General features: G+C 42.9%; 1 long non-coding RNA gene across 1 annotated transcript in view; it reads left to right on the top strand.

Annotated features, from left to right (window-relative positions):
* Window positions 1-385: 385 nt before the first annotated feature.
* LOC107183001 overlaps window positions 386-8,490 on the top strand; it is an 18,391-nt gene continuing 10,286 nt past the window's right edge. Inside the window, exon 1 of the long non-coding RNA XR_001513779.1 lies at window positions 386-395. This is a non-coding gene — a long non-coding RNA (uncharacterized LOC107183001). The remainder of the gene's footprint in view (window positions 396-8,490) is intronic.

Raw genomic sequence — 8,490 nt, 5'->3', positions numbered from 1 at the left:
GATATAAGGATGGCAAATGAGTAGATGAAATAATGCTTGAAATCGGGTAGCTTTAGTCCTTCAAATTCATTCCTTTTCCAAGTTGGTTTTTTTTTTTTATTGCTTAAAGTATTACAAAGGGTATTACATATATGTCCTTTTTTTCCCCCACCCTTGACAATCCCCTGGCCTCCTCTACCCCTCTAACCAGTGTCTTATGTCCATTGGTTATGCTTATATGCATGCATACAAGTCCTTCGGTTGATCTGTTTTTTGCTTGTTTGTTTTTGCATTTCTATATGAATTTGGAAATTTCTGGGAAATCGATTGAGTTTGCATTGAAGCTATAGATCAATTTGGATACAGTGGACACCCTAACAAAGTTTACCCTTCCAACCAATGAACAAAGAATCTCTGTTTATTTAGGTATTCTTTTATTTTCCTAAAAATGTTTTGTAGTTTTCTCAGCCCATAGGACTTATGGATTTAATCCCTGTTTAATATTTTTTGTTCTACTATAAATGGTGTTGACTTTCTACTTCAATTTCTGATGTAGCTATTACAGAGAGAATGATTTTTATATCTAGACCTTGTATCCAGCAATCTTGCTAAACTCATTTATTAGTTCTAGTGTCTTTTCTGTATATTCCCTGGATTTTCCATATAGGCAGCCATGTCATCTGCAAACAAAAATGCTTTTTACTTCTTCACCAATCTTGATGCATTTTGTTTCTCATTCTTGCCTTATAGAGCTGAGTAGAACCTCCAGTACAATATGAAAAAGAAGTAGCAAGAGTGAACATGTTATCTTGTTGCTGATCTAAGAAAAAGTACTCAGTGTTTCACCATTAAATACGATGTTAGCTGTAGGCTTTTTTATAGTCACACTTTATCAGGTTGAGGGAGTTCCCTTTTTTCCTAGTGATCTAAGATTCTTTTTTATCATCATGAAGGTCTTCACACTGAGTAGGCTAAGGGGAAGGAGACAGGAGGGCAGTTACTCAGTGTAACTTTACAGAAATTCACCATGTTTTGTTGGACTTTTTATTTCTCTAAAACTGTTGCTATACAGTACCAATCCTTCCTCCATTATTTGTTTTCATTTCGGGGCCTGTATCATGAAAGGGTCCATGTCATAAAATAAGTCCAAAGCAGACTTGAGTAATCAAAACCCTTCTGCCAGATTGCCTGTCAATTAATTTTCCGGCTCTACTTCTTCCACATCTTCTTTCTCATCATCTGGCACCAGCTTGGAAGCACTCATCTCCATTGACTTGTCTTCTGTTAATTCCTCTGGTGTGGTGTCAATTAGCTCTTGAATTTCTCCAAGGCCCATATCTTGAAACCTTCCACCCCCCCACCTTTTATTCTTGCCATATCCATAGTTTCTTTTACTATTTCCTTAATTGGCTCTGTTGTAAATCCTGTGAAGTCATGTGCAACATCTGGACACAGTTTTCTCCAGCAGGAACTTATTGTTTCACACTTGATGGCTTTCATTGCTTTTTCTATAACAATGATGGCATATTTCATGGCTTTTTCTATAACAACAATGGCATCCTTCCAGAATTTCATTGTGTTCTCTCTATTGAGGTTCTCTTTCATAGTGTTGACAACCCTTTCCATAGAGTACGGTACATTGAGCCTTAAAGGTCCTTCTAACCCCCTGATCTAGAAGCTGAATTACAGATGTTGTGTTTGTGGCAAGTAGACCACTTTGATGCCTTCAGTGTTGAGCTCATGGGATTCTGGGTGGCCACAGGCATTATCCAATATCAAAAGTACTTTAAAAGGCAGTCCCTACTGACAAGTTACTTCCTGCCTTCATGGACAATAAAGCAATGGAACCAACTCAGGAAAAGGGTTTCCACTGTCCAGGCCTTCTTGTTGTACAACCCAAATCCTGGCAGTGGGTGTCTATCTTTTCCCTTCCAGGCTTGGGGATTAGCAGCTTTACTTGTAAGGGCAGCCCTGATCATACGCCCGTTTGCACTTGCACAAAACAGTAGGGTTAGCCTCCCTCTTCCTGCCTTACATCCTGGTGCTTGCTTCTTTTCTTTAGTAATAACTGTCTTGTTGTTGTTTTTTTAATAGATTTTTTGTGTTGTTATATATGTTTTATTGATTTCAGAAAAGAAGGGAGAGGAAAGGAGAGATAGAAACATCAATAATGAGAGAGAATCATTGATTGGCTGCCTCCTGCATGCCCTGCACTGGGAATCAAACCGGCAACACTCAGCCACTCTTGGTGCACCGTCTGACACTCAACCACTGAGCCAGATAGGCTGGGCCTCCATGATTTTCCTAGTGGCATCTGGAAACGTGTCTTCTGCCTCTTGCTCAGCAGAAGCCACTTCTGTTATCTTGACATTTTTAAGCCAAAACCTCTTTCTAAAATGAACAAACTGTTCTTTGTTGGCATTAAATTCTCCAGCTTCAAATCCTTCACCTTCGTCTTGTTTTAAGTTGTCATAAAATAACATTGTTTTTTCTTTTTTCTTTTTCTTTTTTTTTGTTTTGTTTTTTCTTGAATCACATTAGAGTCTATAGGTACACCTTTCTTAGAGCAATCCTGCACTCATATAAAAGCTGCATTTTCAATACGAGATAAAAATGTATTTTACAAAAAATTCAAGGTTATTGCACATGGTGGTGAAACTACGGCAACAGCTTCATGAATTTTCTTTTCTTTCTTTTCTTCCTTTCTTTCTTTCTTTCTTTCTTTCTTTCTTCCTTCCTTCCTTCCTTCCTTCCTTCCTTCCTTCCTTCCTTCCTTCCTTCCTTCCTTCCTTCCTTCCTTCCTTCCTTCCTTCCTTCCTTCCTTCCTTCCTTCCTTCCTTCCTTTCTTTCTTTCTTTCTTTCTTTCTTTCTTTCTGTCCTTACACTGGATGCAGTTATCTTGAAATGGAGGGCAACCACATTTACAGACCTCAACCTATGATACGTATCAAGCAATGCACTTTTTCCTGTAACATCATGACTTTTCTCTGCTTCCAACATCACTGGCTGCACTTTGCATGGGTCCCACGGTGTTATTCAAGGCTTATAGTATTGCACTAAACACAGTAAAGAATATGTGAGCACTGCCAGAGATCACCTTTTACTTCCTTATTAAATTTACTAGAGGGACAAACTGCTCACATGGAGATGAGTAATGTCACTGTTTAAAGGGGATTCTCACAACACTTGAGCTCACTGCAATAGCAACACGAGGTGACTACAAAATTGTTACAGTAGCGCAGATTGTATTATTTTATGTAGTTACGATTGAATGCTGTACCTTTACATCTGTTTACATTTCTCTCAACTGTATGGCACCATGTATGGTCTGTCAGTGTTTGTGTGCATAAGTTTTGATAAATGTTAAATTTTTATAATTGACTTGTGTGTATTTATGGTAGTAAATGATAAAATAGAATAGTATCTGCATATGGTTTATGCATTCATGACATACCTAACTTTTTCTTTTAAAAATATATATATATTTCTAGGCTACACAGATTGTCTGCAGGTTTTTTCCAAATTGACTCAAGTTTCCAAAAAAAAAAGTTCCAATATATTTATTGAAAAAAAATCCAACTGTATGTTTTTGAGAAATGGGACCAACACTTAAAATTGAGAATGTTTTGCATAAAAGCCAGGATCTTTAGCTTGTCTTTAACAACTGAAGCTCTGGCAATAGGGCAGCAGTCAACTGGAGCTGAGAAGGACCATCCCTGCAGCCTGCGTCCCACCTCCTGCAGGCCAGCGCCCCCACTGTGAGCATGTCTCTCATCCATCAGCTTTACCCACTTACTCTCCCAGCTGCGGCACCTGAGCGTCAGACACCAGCGACAACCCCAACAGTGGACTTAACAAGGTTCCCAGCCTGGCTCTCCGCCCGACAGGCCATGTCTCCCAGGCCTCGATGGTTCTGTTCCTGCTCTGTGACTCCGGCCTGAGGACAAGCAGGTCAGCTAACAGCGGGAGAAAACCAGCAGCATCCCAGCCCCCACGTTGAGGTCCCAAATGAGGAGAGGAAGAGCCTGGCTGGGCGGGGCCACTTCCTGGCTGGCTCTCTGTTCTCGGGCATAATGTCATCTCCCCTGAAGTGGGCTCTGAGATGGAAGTCGATGTGCGGGCCATGTGCTGCCCTGAAGGTCAACACCCGTGGAAGGCAGGAAGGAGGCAAACTGCCTCAGTCAGCTCTGGCTGCTGTGACAGAGTAACAGGCCCTGTGCCACCTTGTGTCATGGGCCTCACAACAGCTCTGCTGGCCCGTATGTTCTGGGTCCCTGCTACGCATGTTTGTAGTTGCTCCAGAATCTCACCCACACCAGAGAGGAACCCCTTCCAGAGTCCAGAAGCTTAAGCCCAGGCCAAGGGGCCTCTGGGGGAGAGAAGCCTCAGCACGCTCCCGCCTCCTTGCCCTCTTCCTAAGCCAAGAACCTTCCACTAAGAAGGATGGATGAGCTCCACTGCATCCCAGCAGGTGCAGGTTAGACCCTGGGAAGGGCAGAAGGCCGTCATCCAGGCTCCCGGGCTTTGCCAGCCCAAGAGTCCCATGCCTACCTTCCACCTTGTAAAAGCATGGCCATCCTTTCCTGAGCTCTCTGTCCTCTCCCATCAGCTCAGCTGGGGGAAGAACCTGAACCTGAGCTGACACAGCGCAGCCTTCTGCCCTCGGTCACACTCTTGACCTTCACACAGCATGTATTTACCACCCCTCCTCTGCAGCCACACTCCAAGCTCCTCTCGCCGGGGGAGAACCCTATCCTCGGATGCCTTTCTCCCCCGGAGCTCAGACCTTTACTTCTCCTGACTTCCACCACCCACGGGAAGGTCAGCCAGGTCCAAGGGCAGTGGACAAGGTAGGAATGTACAGGTTAAGTGCGGTCCCTGCCTCCTCCCAGCCCAAGCTGTTACCTGCTCGGTGTTTGTTGAGCCCCATTCCTGTTTACTAAGGGGTCTGGAACAAGCCGGGAAGGTGACCCAGCCCCCAGTGCCTTGCTTATCAGCCAGTTCAAAAATGGGGCAGCAGCTGATCCAACCAGTTCCCTATCAACAGTAAATAGTTGGGTGGACCCCTCCTCCTTTGCTTGGATCCATGTCTTATGCCCATGCTCCAGCCCTTCCTGAAGAAGGGGAGGTGGCCAACCAGGCAGTCCCTAGTTCTGCAGCCCCTCCCAGCCCGCTTCTTGTAGCATCTGGTGTCAGAATCGAGTGTTGATTTCAGCACTTGTCAGAGCTCCTGCCAGGCATCAAGCCTTCAGCACTCTCATAGACTGACTTCGCTGGCAGGGCCCCTCCCTCTCAGTTAAGTCGCTCAGCAGGCATGCTTGTTTACATACTGTCCATGGCTGCTTTCACGTGGTTGGACAGAGACACACGTGGCCCTCAAAGCTTAAAATACCCACTATCTTGTTCTTTATAGATAAGCTTGCTGACCCCTGGCGTCAGGCAGCATCACTCCCATGCTTGGTGGCTGGTGCTGACAGTCACCCTCGAGGATTCTCACCTCGGTGGGGCCTGCCCAGGCTTCCTCTCAAGGTGGTCTTGGGCTCCCAAGCGCGTGGGAACAGAAGCTGCAAGGCTTCTTGAGGCCCAGGTTCAGAAATCGAATGTCAGTCCCACCGCAGCCTAATCCAGGGGGCGGGGAAAAGGAGCCCCCTTTGATGGGAGGTGCAGTGGCCACATCACCAAGAGCCTGTCCTGCGGGTTGGAAAAGCTGCCACCATCATTAAAAACATCACACAAGTGTCTTCACCTGAACTCCCCAGCACAGCTACGTCCAGCCCAGGGCTCCCGACAGCTTCACTGACCACCCGGGGAGAATAGAATACAATCCGGTGAGCTTCACTGTGGCATTGTGGTACCCTCAGGCTCAGAGCGCCCATGAAATATTCAAAGTGATGAAAAGTAAGGACCTGCAATCAAGACTACTGTACATAGCAAGGCTATCATTCAAAATTGAAGGAGAGATAAAGAGCTTCCCAGACAAGAAAAAGCTAAAGGAATTAATCACTACCAAACTAGTATTACAAGAAATGTTAAGGAGCCCTGGCCAGTGCAGTTGGTCTGACGTCACCCCATGCACCAAATGACTGCTGGTTTGATTCCTAGTCAGGGCATATGCCCAGGTTGGGGACTGGATCCAAAATAGGGGGCATGCAGGAGACAGCTGATCCATGTTTCACTCTCATATCAATGTTTCTCTCTGTCTCTTCCTCTCCCTTCCTCTCTCTCTAAAAATCAATTTTAAAAATCTTTCCTTCTTAAAAAGGAAACGTTAAAGGAACTTCTTTAAAAATAAAAAATATGTACAAGAAAATATTGCAAAGAAAAAATTCTCACTGACAAAGGTAAACACATAATAAAAGCAGTGTATCAATGAACACATAAACAAGTACAAAGCAAAAGTAGGAAGATCATGTGTAATTACAACAGTAAATTAAGGGACACACAAATACACACAAAAGAAGTAAAAAAATAATGGCAGAAACATAAACGTGGAGAGAGTGATAAAAAATGTTAGTGCTTAGAGAATGTGTTCGAACATCAGCAACCATCAACTTAAAATAGACTGCTAGGAACATGGCTTGGTATAGGCCAGCGGTTCTCAACCAGTGGGTTGCGACTCCTTTGGGGGTCGAACGACCCTTTCACAGGGGTCGCCTAAGACCATCGGAAAACACATATGTAATTACATATTGTTTTTGTGATTAATCACTGTGCTTTAATTATGTTCAATTTGTAACAATGAAATTGGGGGTCACCACAACATGAGAAACTGTATTAAAGGGTCGCGGCAGTAGGAAGGTTGAGAACCACTGGTATGGACAAAGCACATCATAACCACAAACTATCAATCTGCAAGTGCTACCCAAGAAATAAGGAGAAAGGAATCCAAACACAACACTACGGAAAGTCATACAAGAGAAGAGAGCAAGGGCATAAGAGAGGAGTAGAGAAGGACTGCAAACACAGTCCGAAAACAACTCATAAAATGCCACTGAATTAAATGCTCCCATTAAAAGACAAATGGATAAAGAATGTGTGGTACATACAAACAATGAAATATTACTTGGCCATAAAAAGGAATGAAATCTTAACCGTTTGTGGCAACATGGATAGAACTAGAGGGTATTATGCTAAATGAAATGGGTCGAACAGAGAAAAACAAATACCATATGGTTTCACATATATGTGGAATTTAAAAAACAAAATAAACAAACAAAACAGAAATAAACTTGTAGATGCAGAGAATAAACTGATGGTTGTCAGAGGGGAGGGGAGAAGGAGGACTGGGTAAAAAAAAGGTGGAGTGATCAAGAAGTACAAATTGGCAGTTACAAAAAATTCACAGGGATGTACAACACAAGGAATATAGTCAATAGCATCGTAATAACTATGCATGGTGTGTGTGTGTGGGGGGGCGGTGCTTTGTAAGTTATATAAATGTCTAAAAACTATACTACATGCCTGAAACTAATATAACATTGAACGTCCACTGTAATTGAAAAACAAAGTTAAGATTCTTAATCACATCTGCAGAATCCCTCTTGCCACGTGAGGGAACATAATCTCAGGTTCTGGATTTAAGATGTGGGATCCTTGGGGGGTTATTATTCTATTGACCACACTACCTTCACAGCCTTAAATAATATATTTAAACGTCTATATCTTATGCCACCAATTGTAGCACTCACTAGCTCTTGCTTACCCATGTCATTTGCTCAACAAATATGTGTTCTGGGAGCTGGGTGTACAGCACTGAATAAAACAGGCAAAACCCCTATCTATTCCCAAGGAGTTTATGTTCCAGTGGGGAAGAGCAGGTAATGACCCAAATAAACGAGTAAATTATATCCTCAGAACAATTGTTTTTTAGATGATAATTGGCAAAATTGATCAAAATTTAAAATGTGCTTGCTCTTTTCCCAGCAAATGCACCATTAAAAAGCCATGTGTAAAGATATGTGTGCTTGTCTATTGTATTTTATAGCATTATCTATGACAGCAAACATTTTGGAACAATCTGAAAATTCATTAATGGAGAATTGGTAAGTAAATTATGGTGCCCAGAAACTAGAATTTATAGATTGATATGATACTATTTATTCCAGGATCTGGGTTCATAGCAAATTCTGTCCTCATAAAACACAGCCAAGCCAGGGACGGGGGAACAGATCCCACACTGAACAAAGGACCTAGATCTTATTGGTACAGGAGAGGGTGCGTGCTGTGGAGAAAGATGGGAAGATCGGGAAGGGGAGGAGGTAGGAAGTGCTGGCAGAAGCAAAATTTTTTGTTGTTTTTAAACATTTTGTTTTGAAATAACTTTAGATTTATAAAAGTTGCAAAAATAGTACAGAGGGTTCTGGAATGCCCTTCTCTCAGCTTCCCCTGCTGTTAGCACATTGCATAGGCAGGGTGCACTTATCAAGACAAGGAAATGAAGGTAGATACAATCCATTAATTAGAGTCCTTTCCTTCACAGTAACATCGGAGTCAGACTTGAAGGAGGCGTGG

This window comes from Myotis davidii, unplaced genomic scaffold, assembly GCF_000327345.1.
Source record: "Myotis davidii unplaced genomic scaffold, ASM32734v1 scaffold78, whole genome shotgun sequence".
NCBI classification, from domain to species: Eukaryota; Metazoa; Chordata; class Mammalia; order Chiroptera; family Vespertilionidae; genus Myotis; species Myotis davidii.
The sequence above is the reverse complement of the archived record's forward strand: the minus strand, read 5'-3'. Positions and strand labels throughout refer to the sequence as shown.